Source organism: Diadema antillarum, unplaced genomic scaffold (assembly GCF_040938485.1).
Source record: "Diadema antillarum isolate AM-2024a unplaced genomic scaffold, OU_Dant_1.0 seq00001022_RagTag, whole genome shotgun sequence".
NCBI classification, from domain to species: Eukaryota; Metazoa; Echinodermata; class Echinoidea; order Diadematoida; family Diadematidae; genus Diadema; species Diadema antillarum.
In genome coordinates this window covers 915,937-934,513 of record NW_027271857.1, presented here as the reverse complement: position 1 = coordinate 934,513, position 18,577 = coordinate 915,937, and the positions used below count along the sequence as shown (strand labels likewise).

The window sequence follows — 18,577 nt, the reverse complement described above, 5'->3', positions numbered from 1 at the left end:
AGTGTGCCGCACCCAGGGGGTGGGGTGCAGAGCTAGAGTGTGCCGCACCCAGGGGGTGGGGTGCAGAGCTAGAGTGTGCCGCACCCAGGGGGTGGGGTGCAGAGCTAGAGTGTGCCGCACCCAGGGGGTGGGGTGCAGAGCTAGAGTGTGCCGCACCCAGGGGGTGGGGTGCAGAGCTAGAGTGTGCCGCACCCAGGGGGTGGGGTGCAGAGCTAGAGTGTGCCGCACCCAGGGGGTGGGGTGCAGAGCTAGAGTGTGCCGCACCCAGGGGGTGGGGTGCAGAGCTAGAGTGTGCCGCACCCAGGGGGTGGGGTGCAGAGCTAGAGTGTGCCGCACCCAGGGGGTGGGGTGCAGAGCTAGAGTGTGCCGCACCCAGGGGGTGGGGTGCAGAGCTAGAGTGTGCCGCACCCAGGGGGTGGGGTGCAGAGCTAGAGTGTGCCGCACCCAGGGGGTGGGGTGCAGAGCTAGAGTGTGCCGCACCCAGGGGGTGGGGTGCAGAGCTAGAGTGTGCCGCACCCAGGGGGTGGGGTGCAGAGCTAGAGTGTGCCGCACCCAGGGGGTGGGGTGCAGAGCTAGAGTGTGCCGCACCCAGGGGGTGGGGTGCAGAGCTAGAGTGTGCCGCACCCAGGGGTGGGGTGCAGAGCTAGAGTGTGCCGCACCCAGGGGGTGGGGTGCAGAGCTAGAGTGTGCCGCACCCAGGGGGTGGGGTGCAGAGCTAGAGTGTGCCGCACCCAGGGGGTGGGGTGCAGAGCTAGAGTGTGCCGCACCCAGGGGGTGGGGTGCAGAGCTAGAGTGTGCCGCACCCAGGGGGTGGGGTGCAGAGCTAGAGTGTGCCGCACCCAGGGGGTGGGGTGCAGAGCTAGAGTGTGCCGCACCCAGGGGTGGGGTGCAGAGCTAGAGTGTGCCGCACCCAGGGGGTGGGGTGCAGAGCTAGAGTGTGCCGCACCCAGGGGGTGGGGTGCAGAGCTAGAGTGTGCCGCACCCAGGGGGTGGGGTGCAGAGCTAGAGTGTGCCGCACCCAGGGGGTGGGGTGCAGAGCTAGAGTGTGCCGCACCCAGGGGGTGGGGTGCAGAGCTAGAGTGTGCCGCACCCAGGGGGTGGGGTGCAGAGCTAGAGTGTGCCGCACCCAGGGGGTGGGGTGCAGAGCTAGAGTGTGCCGCACCCAGGGGGTGGGGTGCAGAGCTAGAGTGTGCCGCACCCAGGGGGTGGGGTGCAGTCGTGCGAATCCCTAGAGGGTTCTCTGAATTCACATTTATGCAACCTATGACGTCATTTATAGAATAAGTGAAGCTCTTGACGTCATTATAAATGTCAAAAGTAGTGACGTCATTCATTTAGCTTTCTCTTATTAGTATGTCCTATTACTTTATGTGTTTTATTTCTTTCTTTATTCATATTCGTAATTTCTTTTATTTTGTTATCCTTTATTCATGTTTCATAACTTGTGTATCATTTTCATATTAATTTTCCATATTCTAATGTCCTAAACAATACTCAGAAGTTATGACACCCGAGACATCCTAATACGTAATACTACTTCCCTTTCGCATCACCATCATTGAAACAGGTCGATGCCCCTGGGATCATTGCTTTAATTGACTGAAATCAAGAATATTGAGAAACACAATATCTCCTACATTATACATGGAAATAAAAGAATATCTATTACGTGTATGACAATTACAACAAAGTACTGATACCACGATGGTATTTTAAAAAACCAATAACAATAACAACTGAAAGTAAAGCCCCGATTGATAACAGAAAATGTGATGGAAGGATACGGAACAGAAGGAATAGATGAGACAAGTTGAGATTAGAAGGAAAAGAAGAGATGAAGAGGGGAGCGGATATCGAACAGAAGGATTTAACATTTCAAACATAGCATTGTTGTGATATTTTATTCCTTAATTGTCTCTTAAAATAAATGATAGACTGTCGATGTGTCAAATAAGTTGCATGTAAATTTGTTTAGTTTTACCTGTTGTTGTGAACAAACATTGATGGAAGTACTAACATACAAAGACAACTATTAATATAGCTAATGTGATTTTGATTGATTCGGTACAGTAATTGTCAGAAATTTGTGGGAAACATATTTTACGACCAACGGCGCTCAGGAGTTTGCATTTCAGAACCTGTTCATTGATCGACACCTTCCTTTCACGTGTTTGCAGTGCTGTGATTAGTGGAAAGTGAACATTTTACTTCACTCAACAACCCATATTCTGGGTATCGGAGTCCAATGTTAAGTCATATTTCACGTTACCAATTCAATAATGGAAACAGAGTTGCAAGTAACTTTGAAAATACAAATGTATACAAAATAACTATGATCAAGTAAATGAGAGTGAAATACGATTCATGAAAAGAACAAAGAAAATATACACAAATATAATAAATACAGATCTATCAATACACGATACCCCTTCATCAATGTTTCTGTTGGTTGAGATCTGGCAAACGACGGCAGTCTGCAAAATGCAAGACAAACCGATATATGAATTCTTTCATTCCATTTGCAATTAAACTTTTCAATAGTACCCGTTAACTCATAAGTAGCTGAACTACCCAAGGTCGCCCGTGAGGTTGCCCCCTTTAATGGGCTACCTGAGGCCTGCCCGTCCGTTATCTGATAAATTTGTGTTTAATTGTTTCCACTGTTTTCACGTGGAATACTATACTGTCATTGAGTAATTTGAGGGAGGTTATAGAGGTAAGCAGGAGTGTGTCGGAATTGTTTCTGTGATGAGCGGGTCTTTTGGTGGAGTCTTGGGCTTTCAAATGGACTATTTGTGATAGATAGGGGACAAATTTGCGGTGATTTATGGTTTGGAAAGTTGTCGGGTTGGGGCGATATTGTAAAAAAGTGAAACTGCACTGAAGATCCCATGTTTGCTAGTTTTTTATCACCATCATTATCATCTCAACGACAGCATTATCGCCACCTTCATTATCAGCTTCACCATCATAATCATTGTCATTTTTACAGTCATTGCCACAGACGGGTCATTATCATCATCACCTGGGATCACCATCTTGGGATTTTACGGTTTTTGGATTTATGATGTAATGATGTTATGATGCTGATGATGTTTGATATAGATTATGTTATCTACGAGCTGTTATACCTCCGCTTCCTTTTCCATTCTTATTTTTCTTCCTGTTCTCTACCGTTCATCCTCCCTTTATAATTTTGTTTTCTGGCAAATTGACATATGATTACAATATATTTGTTATCTTGTATATCTCAGTATTGTAAAGTGATTATGTGCAATACAATGGTGGAATGTAGAAAGAATGTTGATGATGATATAATCACTGATATTGTTTTCGTATGTTTTAATTTGCTTGTTGCGTTGTATTTTATGGTGAGTTGATTTGAGTTGTTTCAGTTTATCGCTGGCTGGGGGTGGGGGGAGGTGAGACTGGGAACGTAGCAACAGGGAAGGTTTCGGGAGTTTTAACATCATGCCAATTGACTGATTGAGTCGGTCTTATGCCGCGTTTTTATAGAATTGTTCTTTTCAGTTTGACTTTGCATGCATATTCAGTTATTTATTATTTATCATGTACTATTTCGTGTTCTCTCTCTCTCTCCGTGAATACAGGGCCTGGGAACTAACAAGCAAAAAAAAAAAAAGGTCCTCAGCTCATCTCTCCCCGTCCACTTCCGGGTTTCTTCAGCTGACAAGCAAAAAAAAAAAAAAAAAAGGTCCTCAGCTCATTCTCTCCCCTCCCATTTCCGGGTGTTATAAAAAAAAGGTCTTCAGAGAAAACACATAACCTTACCGCCGCCATACTTCAAGATCTCTATCTATTTCTATTTTAGTGCCACTTACGTACTTCCGGGTTGAAAAAAGTGTGGGGGCCCAAAGTGATGACACCTTATGTATTCTTTTGTATGGTGCACAAAAAGTGTGGGGGCCCGAGCACCCACGGCCCCCACGGCTGCCCCGGCCCTGGAATATATATATATTTATATATATATATATAATTATATATATGATTATATATATATATATATATATATATATATATTATTTATTTATTTATTTATGTATATATATAAAATTATATATATATATATATATATTGTGTTTGTTATGCTTCGTATGTTAAAATCCCGCACTAAATTTCCTGTAATTTTTTTTTATTATTGGACGATTAAAATGAATTGAATTGAATTGAAGTTTATTGATGATATCTTCCAGAAACAGTTGGGATTTGTGATTAGCACAACGGAATTTGCATGAAAATTTCCTTGCGAAACATTCAAGTGCTTCAGGTATTTCTTAAAATGAAGCTCCTGTTTGAAAATTCGATAATGCAAACATTGGGGATTAAAATTTCTTCTACATCAATGCGCCACTCTTCCTTATAAATGTCATTTAATCTGCCGCTAACTAAACTTTTGCTTCTACTAGAGTGAGATTTGATGCTTGATTGTTCCCACTTTCCGTGAGACCTAGGTTTTCAATAAGCTATATTTGTTTTATATTTTGGGGTGTTATTTTCTGATATTTATATTTTGTTCTCGAATTAGGTCGTTTTTACATACGTGGACATAGGGTAACGTTGTGTCGTTGAGTTTGCACTAATTAAGATTTCGGGGTGTCATTTTCCGATATTTGCAATCGATTTAGGTCATTTCCACATAGGATAATGTTGGGTCTTGCAGTTTGCATTAATTACGCTAGTATTTCGGGGTGTCATTTTTCGAAATTTGGAATCGATTTATGTGGTTTTCTCATAGGATAGCGGTGTGCCTTGCAGTTTGCGTAGAGTTTGCATTAATTAATATTTCGGGTGTCATTTTCCAATTTTTGTAATCGATATTACTTGGTTTCCACATATAGGATTGACCCTAGGATAGCGTTGTGTCTTGGAGCAGAGAGCTATGGGTGAGACCTTCCTGCTTGAAGTTTGCGTTGAGTGTGCATTAATTAGTAGTTCGGCCATCAATGATCTATCATTACAGTCCGTATTTCTCCACTTAATTCTGTTCTGCATTTTCTGAATGATTTTCTGATAATTTTTCAATAAAATGTTTTTTTTTCAAGTTATTGTTGACTGTTGAGGTGAGATGTGTGATAATACTGAAGTAAACGTGACGTTAGTCATTCTTCGATAGCATGGATTTACTTGATCGATATCTGTTTTGAAAGGGCTAGAGTGGCCTGGGAAGAGCCAGGTCCAGGTGCTGTAATTCACCCTAACTGACAGAACTGAACTGACAGCTGTGGCTACGCGACTAAGCGGTCACTTCGTGAAAAGGATAATATTATTTCGAGATGATCGAAGAAAATGGTATGTCATCACGTCTGTAATCACGTAATAAATCAGAATTACGATTTCATGGTTGTGTGGTTGTAGATATACATCAGTGTAATCACAATATGTCATTATCTCAAATTCATAAAAATCCTCATTTTTTGCCTCTCCGGTCACTTCGTGAAACGAGCGACGATATGCATGATGTAGGGGCAAATATCATCAAAAGCACATTTATGATGTTAAAAAGTCAAATAAGAAATATGACCTGGACTATAGGTCTCACACCTGTAAATAAAATGGAATGTCCCAGACCCCTTCACAAATTCGTACCAAAGACACCAAAATAAATGAAGAAAAAAATTAATTAAAAATCAGTGATGCAGTTTGGCAAAAAACTGAATAGCTGTAGATATTGAGTATATGAATTCCTCTACAAACTGCATTTTGGTTGGAAGATGAAAGCTTTTCTGATGGAATTTGAGGGGACTATATTTCAGTGGCTGCATGTACAGAAAATAGGTGATTCTTTGAGTGAAAAGAACTCGTAGTCTGGCTTTGCGGACCCTTGGACAGAGCACCCAGAGTTTGAGCCGAAGAACCTGCCTTGGAATTTTGATGGATGAAAGGGTATATCTCACTTATTCAGGTTAGTGAATATGAAACACCTCATTTCTCCCAGCTATTTTACAGAATTTTTTGAAATTTGAATTTTAACACACGTCTCTATGGGGAATTATTTACCCGTGTGAGCCCTATAGGGCTCACACCTGTAAATAAAATGGAATGTCCCAGACACCTTCTCAAATTTGTACCAAAGATACCAAAATAAATGAAGAAAAAATTAATTAAAAATCAATGATGTAGTTTGGCAAAAAACTGAATAGCTGTAGATATTGAGTATGAATTCCTCTACAAACTGCATTTTGGTTGGAAGATGAAAGCTTTTCTGATGGATTTTGAGGGGACTATATTTCATTGGGTACGTGTACGGAAAATAGGTGATTTTTTGAGTGACAAGAATACGTAGTCTGGCTTTGCGGACCCTTGGACAGAATTTGAGCAGAAGAACCTACACTGGAAATTTGATGGATGAAAGGGTATATCTCACTTATCCAGGTTAGTGAATATGAAACACCTCATTTCTCCCAGCTATTTTACAGATTTTTTTTTTTTTTGAAATTTGAATTTTAACACACGTCTCTATGGGGAATTATTTACCCGTGTGAGCCCTATAGAGAATGCACGCAATGCACACAAGTCTATGGGAAGTATTCATCCCATACAAGCTCTGCTGGTTTATGTTGATCTATTGCGTCAGATCTCTTCCTCCCTCCCCTTCTCCTTCCTAACCCCCCCCCCCCCCATCCCTCTCCTCTATCACCCCCCCCCCCCAACTCTGCTTGGCTACAATTTGTTTTCTTATTATGTTGTTGTGGTACTAGATCTTTGTACATAGCAGTCATCAGTATCACACAACTTTGAATGACTGTGTTATTTTAATGTATTTCTTTGTTTTGGCTACCACTGAAACAGCTCAAAATACATGAAGTTTCTGTTTGACAAAACAAAGTCTTTTAAAGTACTTTGTAGGCAATAAGGTGATGATGACACCCCCATAATCAAGGATACTGCCTGCATCTATGTATTCATCTTATGAAGAACTGATCAACACTGCAAGATTTATTTTTGAAAAAAAAACCCAAAGGGCATGATTTTTCAAAAGTGTCCCTTTGAGAAGCTTTATAACCCTTGAATGTGTAATTTCTCATGTAGGGGCAAATATCATCAAATACACATTTATGATGTTAAAAAGTCAAATAAGAAATATGACCTCCACTATAGAGGAGCCTAAGGGTGGGATTTCACTGAGCACGCGAACGATTTGCGAAGGACGCGAATGACAAAATCCAACATTCGGAAAAGTTTTTCTGCGAATGTGTTCCGACAATGAAGCCGAAAACTATTCTTGCGCAATTTGTGCGAAGTTCCCACGACGTAAGTGCGATTATCGTGTGTATCATTGCTAAAGTACAGCATGTTACGTACACGAAGAACACGCGACGGAAATGCGAACAACGAAACATTTTCAATAATCATGGGAGAAAATGTAGCAAGGAGAGATGGAAGCAAGAAAAAAAATCAACTCAAAACAGCTTTCTTGAGTTGAATTTTTTGCTTTCCTGTATTTCTCCTTTCTTTTTCTCTCATTTCTCTATCGTGTGTTTGCCTACATTTCCTCCCTATGACGTATCTCCACTAGTAAAGCATTTGATTTTTTTTTTTTTTTGCAGTTCCTCAAACACATAATCTCTATAGTTCAAATGAAATTTACATACTTAAGACTGATTTTAAGTGTATTCTGCGATTTTTTTTTTTTTGGTATATCAAATATTCTTTATCTTTGCTAGTCTTTAATTTCTTTTGTTACTATAGTTGTTAATAATTGTTTGATGTTTAGATGTATGCTACGATTTTTATATGTAGAAAACGTACAGGGCATACATCCCCCAAACGTGCGCTAAACGTTCGCGAGAATGTCTCAAAAGGTACGCGAACAGTTTGCGATTACGTCGTAAAATGATCGGAAAAACTTCGCAGATTTCGCGTAACATACGCAAGACATTCTCCGAAGTTTCGGAGTCTTTTGGGGGTTTCACGAACATTTTGCGAACATCGCGCGTGTCTTGCGAAGGTCTTGCGCATATGACGAAGCTTTAAAGACGCTTTCGAGAACAATTCACGAGCAAATCCCGACTAAGTGTGCGGAAAAGTTTCGCAAAAAAATTTCAAACTTTTTTGAAATTCTCGCCGAAGTAAAAACGACATTCACGAACAATTAACGACGCTTCCGAACCCTCACGTTTGTTTGGCGATCTTTTGCAGACTAAAATGCGAATGCTGGATTTTGCCATTCGCGTCATTCGCAAATCGTTCGCGTGCTCCGTGAAATCCCACCCTAACTGAAGGCTCTGCCGTATACTAAAGCGCCCTCAGTGACAAACCTCGTAACTTCTCTCTTTTGTTTTTCGTTCTCGAAAATTGTTACACCTCTGTCTAAAGGGACACATTGATTTGATTTGATTTGATTTATTTATTCACCGTAAATTCATGCAGAAAAAAAGAGTACAGTTAAAGTATGACAAGCAATATACAACATTATTATGATCAACAGAAGAATATACGCTTACAACAGAGAATGCATCAAATATGGAAAAGGGAAGAAAACAAGAGAAAAAAAAAATAAGCAGCGAATATGTACGGTAGGATAGCCCATTCAGCTCAGTCTACGAAGACACCCCTATGGATGTTCTTCCATGGGGTCCTAACATGAAATTGATATTGATATCAGGATAAAAAGATTCAAACTGTAAAAATATGTATATCATTGACAAGAGAAAAAAGAATATATTGACTGAGCTACAAAGAAAATAAACTTATACTATAGAGGGATTATAAAAAATCTGGAACAAATGATATTAACTTACTAGAAAATGAAGCAGGACTACAAACAACTTTTGAATTTGGAGGGAGATTGTTATATTGCACAGCACCCCTATAATAAAAAGTTCTTTTACAATATTCTGTCCTAGGATTTGGCAATGCTAAGTTACCCGTTGACCTAAGTGAATAATTGAAATGATAATATTGAAATTGATCTTTTAAATACGGAGGTGCAAAGTCATTTAATGCCTTGAAACCCATGGTGTTCAAGTGGCAACAACGCCGAACTGCTAATGACTTCCAGCCTAGACGTGCATGCAGCTCTCTGACCGACATATGTCTATACGGACTTATTCCTAATATTATTCGACATGCTCTGTTTTGAAGTTTCTGTAATAACATTGTATGTTTAGCACTGGTTGCACCATATATGATATCTCCATAATCAAAAATAGGAAGAATAATTGCATTATAAACAACTTTTAGATTAGACAATTGATTGTATGTCGTAATCGGGATAACAACCGTATCAAATTACTTATTCGAGTGCATATTTTATCAATATGGAGGTTCCATTTCAAACATGGATCTAAGATCATGCCAAGATATTTCGTGGAATGTACCTGACAAATTATATTTTCATTTACCAATAAATGCAGTTTATTACACTTTTTTAACTTCATCTGAGAGCCGAATAACATACAAACAGTTTTATCTTGATTGAGGCTCAACTTAGATGTACACAACCAACTGAAAATGTTCTGTATTTCAGAATTCAAAACAGACTCAATCATAGTGATGTCTGAATGTGAGAAATAAATAACAGTATCATCAGCGTATGTATTGAACAAGAATATACTTGTTTGACTATGCTGTCAATATGATGAACAAGTCAAGAGCGGGTCCAAAATTGACCCTTGCGGAACACCGTAATCGATATTGGCTTCCACTGATGTTGATGAACTAAAAAGTGTATAATATTCTGCGGTCAGTAAAATAACTCATAGAGAACCATGGCAAACAGCTCTCTGCATGAGAGCACATGATTTTGAAAGGCTATTGGTTTAAATTGATTTGTCACAGCATTTGTGCTTTGTTGCTCTTATTTACTAACATCGATGATGATGATGATGATGATGATGATGATGATATTAATGATAACGATATGGCTTATGATGATGATAATTTAGACTTTAAAATGATAATTATGACGATAACTGTGGTCGTATGTTTAATGACAATTGCAATGATAATGATTTTGAAATATTAAACAAACTGATACAACTCTCTTGATGAGTTTGTGATACAGGCTCAACGAGTTTCCCGAATCAGCGTTATATTCTCAGTTCCTCTTGTATGCATGCATGACTATGTTGCTATGTTTAACTTTGCAGGTGTCTTTCAAAAGTTTAGAGAGTGAAGGAAAAGATATCAACTTTTTTTTTTTTTTAATCAGTTGGAACTCGACATTTAGACCATGCACCATCGAAGTCCTCACCAGTATACCAGTAAGGCGCAGGGCATTGTTCTGTAGATAGGTCCTGTAGTATAGCCCGTACTAATACGTCTTCAATGGGAGTGCAGTTTTGCCTGCACTGTAAAACAGGGAAAATTATTTTGCAATAATTGATTCAACGTCTCCAGAGGTAATAAATAAAAACTTGTGGAGGCACAATGTCACTCGTATCCAGGTTGTCGTGCTTGCAACCACCTTGATCTATTTCCATTATCACGTTAGTGGACAAGAGAGGGCGTGATGAGGTAACAACTGACCAAAAGCTAGAATTTGGTTTTCCACCACTTCTTTCAAAACGCTTATCACTTTTGCTGTTTGTAATTATTTGGGATTGAGCACGGACATCGAAAGAGAGGTATAGTATAATATCAAGCAAGAACGATAACAAGGCCCCCGCCAGAACCATGACTATTCTTTTCGTCAAATAAGGGGTACCATCGACCCTTCCCCCCTCCTCCCCCCCAAAAAACAACAACACCCCCCCCCCACACACACACACACACAAAATGAGAGAACACAAACAAACAAAAAAACCTTTTGTGATGCTGCCCTGGATACTGGCACTCTCAAAGAATGGCATGAGCCCGCAGCATCGGAGCAAATCAAAGAAATACAAAATACGCATTTAAAATTATAAAACATTAAAACAATGAAGGTTGAGGTGAGATTGAAAGAAAGAACGGCATTAAACTAGGTTCATCAGTTAGACAGAAAACAATTATAAGACTATATTAGCAGAAAGTTCATAAAACTTTCACTGATTGATTGTCATGATGATGATCATGTGCATTTTCTGTCCACTCAGCGCCGCACGCTTAGCGATTCTTGTCAATGAGTCATTGGCTTGAGTTGAATGGCTCCTCGCGAACCTTTGGTAATCCCCACCCAGTAACACACTTGACTACGCAACGGCGTCCCTGCTGATTGGCGTCGAGCGTGAAGAAACCGTGTAGCAAGCCGTTCAAATTCTATGCAGCAGCATGAGCAGCCACGGGCGACACGACGACAATCTACAATTGTACACAACGGTTGCTGCAAACTATTTCCTTACTACTGCATGCTGCAATCCTCATTTGGTGGATTGACATATATGGTAAGTAGACATTTTTACCACCTTTCTTTATTTATAATAGAGTGCTCATGGTGTATTAACTGAGGCTTAAATCAATCGGTTTGCTTGATGTGGACCACGTAAAATGGTAAGTGCTTAGTCCCATATGTTCAAATATTCGTGTGTATTTTGTTGTCAAATAAACTGCTGCTTCTTTCGCCAAGTTCACGTTTAATTCCTTCGAGCAGTTAACTTATTTTGCAGAATTGGCGTGCTAGTAACATTGTGTTGAGCAGTGCAATAACATCTACTTATAATATTTCTCTGCATAAACCAGTGACAGTTTGCTGAGCCTGAGTTCATGAAATGAAATCATTGCCACAGCTAAATTTTTACATTGTAAGTTGCACATGGGGTCGCTGCTGCGGTTAATAACTTAATGATTTTGTAGCCCGACCAGACTGCGACTGGGCTGTGTATAGATGCTCTAGACCTAGTTAATTTAATGATTTTGTAGAATTGTGGTTGCAACCACTGACTGTTGATGGAAATGTGGGAGGGAGACTTTCTTATTTTGGTCAGATTTGATGAAACTTTTACCATTCTGTTAATCCTATTTTATACTCGATACTTTTATATTGATTTCAGTCAATGCTCACATGATGGTGTGGAATTGTTCTTTACTCCCTCATACACAGTGCTAGAGTCAAGGGCAGTAAACATGATATGGCTGAATCAAGAACAGTTTAAAGCATTTTTCATGAATAAAAGTATTTTGCATTTCATTCAGCACAAACATAATGTAGGGGGCCTACCGCACTGTACATGTACAGTGCAGTACCGTACCTTTGTGATTTGATCTATATATGACAGCCACAATAGCATTTTTTTTTTTACTTATAAACATCTGAAACATCAGTAAAAGACTATGTTTGAGTTTGACTTAATAGTTAATTCCTGTTTTCTCATGTCATAAATCAACAAAATGTCAAAAAGTAAGAATCCCTAGGAATAAGGATCATTAGGAGAAAAACTAAAAAAATGTTGTACATGCCTCCTTCAGTAATGTACAGTAGTTTTATGCAACAAAAGAAAATATAACTAGAGATTGTTATTTGTCATCACTGACAAATTAAGGTGATCCGATTTTTTTTTATCAATGATTCCAGTCCTGATCGCAATATGCATGACCATACAAGTTTCATCTGTGTTTAGAGACATTGGCCGTGTGATGTTTGCATTCTCATTTAGAAAAGGGAGTCATATCTGCCATCTTTGGTACCAAATTCTGTATACACTGAATAACGAAGATACAGCAATGAATACATATGACCTTTGACCCACCTTTGCACTCCCAAGATTGCATCTGATGAAATAGTGGTTATTTTGTGAAATGATTCTCGCGACATCGTCTATACGTGTGAAAAATATGGGAAAAATAGGACAGGTATTCACTAAGATACAAGATGAAACATTTATGACCTTTGACCCTAATTTACATACCCAAGATGTTGTCCGATCTAGTAGTTGTTATTTTATGAAATAATGTACGAGACATGAACTAAACATGTGCAAAATATGGGGGTGATAGGGCGTGTTTTTCTTGAGTTATTGCAAAGAAAGTTGCAGAAAGAAAGAAATATCTCAATACATAGAAGATAAGCTTTAATTTCAACCAATTTTTTATCGTAATCCCGACATCGTATGAAAAAACAAAGGAAACAAAACGATAGCGCAAAGTCTCAGCTACAACATATTAAAATCTGGGAGAAATTCACCGAAGAGTAAGTGAGCTAGTGCTCGATAAAGACAATCATGTCAATTTTCACATTAAAGAAAATTCCCTCCCATGGAGATAACACGTCATAACGAAGATACAAAAAGAAGTACATATGACCTTTGACCTCAATTTGTACAGACAAGATGGCATCTGAGTAAAAAGTGATTATTTTGTGAAATGATCCTTGTAACATGGTCTTTGCGTGTGCAAAATATGGGAAAGATAGGACATGTATTCACTAAGATACAGGATGAAACATTTATGACCTTTGACCCTAATTTACATACCCAAGATGGTGTCCGATCAAGTAGTTGTTATTTTATGAAATAATTTACGTGACATGAACTAAACATGTGCAAAATATAGAAGTGATAGAGGCCGTTTTTCTTGAGTTATTGCAAAGAAAGTTGCAGAAAGAAAGAAATATCTCAATACATCGAAGATAAGCCTGAATTTCAACCCAATTTTTTGACGTGATTCTGACATCGTATGAAAAAACAAAGGGCACACTTACGGTAGTGTAAAGTCTCAGCTACAACATATTAAAATCTGGGAGAAATTTACCGAAGCTTAAGTGAGCTAGTGCTCGATAAAGATAGTCATGTCAATTTTCATTTCCAGAAAAACTGCACTCCCATAGAGATAACACGTAAACTGGTCAAATTTGACAAGATTACATTCAATCAATTTTTACGAGGTGATACCGTTATCCAATCAAAATTTTGTTATTTTATGTTTGAAAGAACATTAGATGAGCTACATCATACTGAAATATGGGTGAAAATTGACAAAGGACTAGTGAGATACGCTCGAATGAACTTGAAATTTGATGACGTCATTTTGAAAATTTACTTTTTTTACTTTATTAAGAAATTTGATATCTTTTAATCATTTTGTCAGCATTGCCACCCCATGAAATGACATGTACAACTCATCAGCTTTCAAAATATGTACAGAAAATGGGGGGTCACCGTCCATCCTGACGAGTAAAATCGGATTTAAAATTGGCAGTTTTTTGGCATAGTTGTACTGTATATCGCCATTGACGCGCGCGCGGAATTTCAACTTTGACGGGCCCGTATGACGTCATATTGAGTCGGATTGACTTGAAACTTGGTAGAAATATTCCTTGACATTTCAGGCAGCCGATAAGTGTGAAAAAACGGGAAATTTCTATTGCATATGAGCTGTGCGTGCGTATATGCGCGAGCGCGTACGCGTCCGTCGATTTTTTCTGAAATACTCCAAATGACCTGAAACGTGTGCAAAACAATTTTGAGCTCGATTGGAACATATTAAAATTTCAACGCGCCCGTACGCGCTCGTTTACCAGGGTCGTGATGAAATTTTATTAAATATATCGATAGAACTTGACTTGAACTATATAATATGTAAATGTCGTTGAGAAATTCCCTTTCATTAATGAGATACGAATGTGAACGTGATTTCAGATAATGACGTCATACTGACGTCATGGTTGACTGATCACAAAGATACATTAGATCTGTCGTTCTTATGACGTGATACATATATGGTATAAGTTTAAAAGTCATAGGTGAATGACTTTTTGAGTTAATCGCTGCACAACATTTGAGGAGAAAGAAATAAAGAAGAAAGATTCAGTACAGATACAATAGGTGATCCGAGAGGATACTCGGATCACCTAATTATAAGCATGATATAGCAATCACAGTAGGTAACTCAAACCATGCAAACAGACTGTTTTGTGAAGCATTGCATGCTTGCAATCAAACCCCTTGAATCAAACTTGAATCAAACAGTATGCCTGTCATTTGTTACACTGAATTTTCAGATTACCCAATAACTGTGACCAGCCTGAATCAATGCTTCATGTTCGGGCTGTGGATTTAAGGATTCAGGGTCTCGTACAGGGTAGTATCATCCATATATAAATTCCAAATTAAGTACTAAAAATTGCTTCAATTTGAATACATACAGATGTAGTTCAGTTGTTGACAACATGTACATTGTACCTGGGAACATTGGTCCCTTTCTGTCCAAATTTTAATTGATGACTTTAAATGATTCGGTCAAGAGGAATCTGTGAGAACAACAACTGCTCCGATTTTAAACCTAAGCGCATGCGCTAGCTGGTAGCAGTGTAGCCTTTTGACCAGGCACTCTTGCTGCGCAACATTACATGTGGTGCCTGATCTCTCTCTGCTGGGCGCGTTTCACTCGAACCCTTTCGCTCGCCACTAGAAAGCGCACAGCGAAAGGGCCTTGTCCAAAGGCTAAGAAAATTGCAACTTTCATGCATTAGATATTCATATTGCCGATGTGCGAAGTGCCACGCAAAGGTTGTTAAAAAAAATAAAGGAATGAACAGAAGGTATTAGATATGGAGATGAACTCGTAGAAAAAACTTCTTTTCAAGACCATGGGATCAATCTTGAAATGAGCAAGTGCACAGCTGATATGAATTAAATATGGCACATACACTGTATGTATAGTTTAAAAGTAAGCCATTTGCTGGTAAAATAGGACACTTTTAGAGATGCTTAAATTTGCCTTTCTTTTTTTATAGTACAGAGATACCACTCTGTCGACTCAGGGCGCTCCCACAGGACATTAAACTGTATGAAAGAGCACCCCAGGGTTGATTACCCAGTTACCCTTGCTGTATGAGACAGGAGTCAAACAAAAGTGATTTTATTGTTATGTTCTTATTGTTTTTACTCCAGAGATAATGTATGCACATGTATTTTTTTAATAATTTTTTGACCTTACTTCCTTTGCCTCTTTATGTGATGATGCAGAAGAATTTAAATACTGTGCACCCAAATACCATAAAGAATGCTCTGTTTTTAATCATTAGATTGCATGAATAGAGCTATGCCAAGATCTATCTGGAGATTCAGGTATTACAGTTGTAGTTACCTGACATACAGTACATGTACACGTACATTGTATATTGTTGTAATGCTCAGAATTGATGGAAACACTTTGACATGTACATACTGCAGTGTGTGCACAGTTTAGAAGAATAAGGGCCAGGGAGGGGCCAGGGAGGGGCTGGTGCAGTGGGAGCTAGGGAAGGGTTAACTATACACAGCCCAGTCGCTGTATAAATAGCGACAGGGCTGTACCGTCATGACCCACAACACAAAGAGAGCTCAGTGATCGCATTGCGATCGCTTTTGAGTTTTGATGCTTAACATCATTTTTTGTCACCTCAATCTCATTAAATGTAATCTTCATTAATGACACTACATATCTATGTTATCGATATTGACATATACACACATTTCACAACTTATCGAAAATGAAGATTTATGCAGCATGTGCGAACGGTACATCTGATAATCGGCAGTTCACGCGATCTGAATGCACTTTAAAGGTCGCGCTGTCGACCGTGCTGCTACCAAAGAGCGCACGCACGCAATAGATTGCTGCACTTCCAGTAGCCACGCACACGCACGCATAATTTGCTGAGTGGTCAACGCGCCATTTTGAATTCTGCAACGATGAACCCCGACGGTCGGGAATTGCGCTAGAAAGTGCCGTTTTTTTGTTCAATGGACTATCGTGAGGGCTCTCTGTGGACTTATGTACCTTCTGTAATATAAGCATGCACTTTACGTGAGTAACATACAAGCGTCTATAAGTAATGTATAAATTGATATAAGTTTTGTAGTTGCGTTGTGATTCCCCACTTTGATGGCGAGGCTCCGACTGTCTGACGCTGTGCTTCGCACAGCGTCTGGTCGAGCTAGGGAAGGGTGAGGAAGGGGCCAGGTACCCAGTAATGAGGGAGGGACTAGGTCCGAGCTGGAGAGATGCTGGATTAGGGGCTATGGAAGCAGACAAACAAGACATAAGATTCCTGCTGAAAGGCCTGTGGGAATCATTTGAGCAAAATGGTTAGTCATGATCCCTCTAATATTGATCAGCAGAGCCTGATCTCTGTAGGTATACTGCTTTTTATATGGGTTTGAAATGTGAACTGCTTGAAGAGGAGGAATGACCTATGACCTAAACAATCACACAGAATACTGTGGCACGATGCAATTAATACCATCACAGAGAGTTCTTTATGCAGTCTATCTTGTTATATTTTCCTATTTAATTCCCTTGGTTGCATAATGTTCACTGCATTTTCTTTTTGTTTTTGTGTTTGTTTGTTGTTGTTCTTGTGTTGTTGGTTTGTTTGTTTGTTTGTTTGTTTGTTTGTTTTTGGGGGTGTTTAATCTATTTCATGTCTACATCTCAGAATACAGTCTGTAACAGGAATAAAACAGATCTTGGAAGTATTGTCTATTGTAGGTGATACATTTGGACACAGAGGCTCTTACTGCAAGCCATAATGGAACACAGCAGTTGGATTGTTGACATTTGACTTCAGCTTGATGAGTCTTGAAGGGTGGAACTAAATTTCCTATTGTGTTCAGGTTATGATATAAGATGAAACAATGAGAATGTATCGTCCACCTTTAGTCTAATTTGCAATTTAAGGACATATTTACACTGTACAGTCACATCACTGTACAGTGATTTCAGGTTTTGCATTCAATAATTACACAATATACAGTTTGTCTTAAAAAGTGACTCATGCAATCACTCTTCTACAAGGTTCCTTGAAAGACATTTACCTGGTAGTAAATGTATGCCAATGTGTCATTATAATACGAAATAGGGAGTGTGATACAAGGTACATATTGTATTCATAATGTGCATCAGACATCAATTCTTCTGTACTGTGCTGTGTGGTGCACTGTGGTTAGAAGTTTTGGTATATCGTGTACACGGTTGTATTATTGCGATTGACAGTAACAGTGATGATAGACAGGGGAGATGCAAATTTTACTTATTTTATGGAGATTGAGAGTACTCTTTTTTACCTTTTTGTGTTGATTTAGTTCTTACATGTATGTTGCTACAATGTTGCAGTAATTTGGAATTGATTTCATAATTCCTATAGAGTGCCCTTTAAGACATTGAAATACAAGCGTGTATACTTTATACTTTATAACTTACCGTACTTCATATCAAAAGTATTAAAGTTGAACACATTTTTGATGGGGTCTACACATTGTAGTGCTCTGTATGTGCAGTATTTTGTGGACTGTGATGCATTTTGTGTGGTCACAGAGTAGCAGTGAAGGAGGAGGTTCAGAAGAGGAGAGAAAGAAGAGAAGGGAAAGGTGAAATTTCTGTTTTTGTTTTTGGAAAAAGGGATATTACTGGTTGTCAAACTGGAAGTCTGTAGTTCTCACTTATGCCCCGTTGTAATGGGCAGAGACAGAATAGCTGTGAGTCAGGAAATGTGTGTGATTATCCTATTAACAATCTAGGAGACCCCAAGACTTGGGAGACCCCAAGATCCTTAGAAGACAAGACCATCACAAGACAAGAGGTGCATGACTTCAAGATCCACACACTTCATATGACACACCAGTGGTGGTGACCTTTACTCAACATTGTATGATGGAGTACTGCCAAAGTAGACAGTTTTGCATATTTTGTTTAAGATGAAACTTGAAAAAAAGAA

General features: G+C 39.2%; 1 protein-coding gene across 1 annotated transcript in view; it reads left to right on the top strand.

The window, feature by feature from the left end:
* The first annotated feature begins 11,079 nt into the window (after nt 1–11,079).
* The window catches only part of LOC139742838 (uncharacterized), a 72,777-nt gene continuing 65,279 nt past the window's right edge, over nt 11,080–18,577 (top strand). Inside the window, exon 1 of the mRNA XM_071653355.1 lies at nt 11,080–11,327. The gene's annotated coding sequence lies outside the window, so the exon portion shown is untranslated. The remainder of the gene's footprint in view (nt 11,328–18,577) is intronic.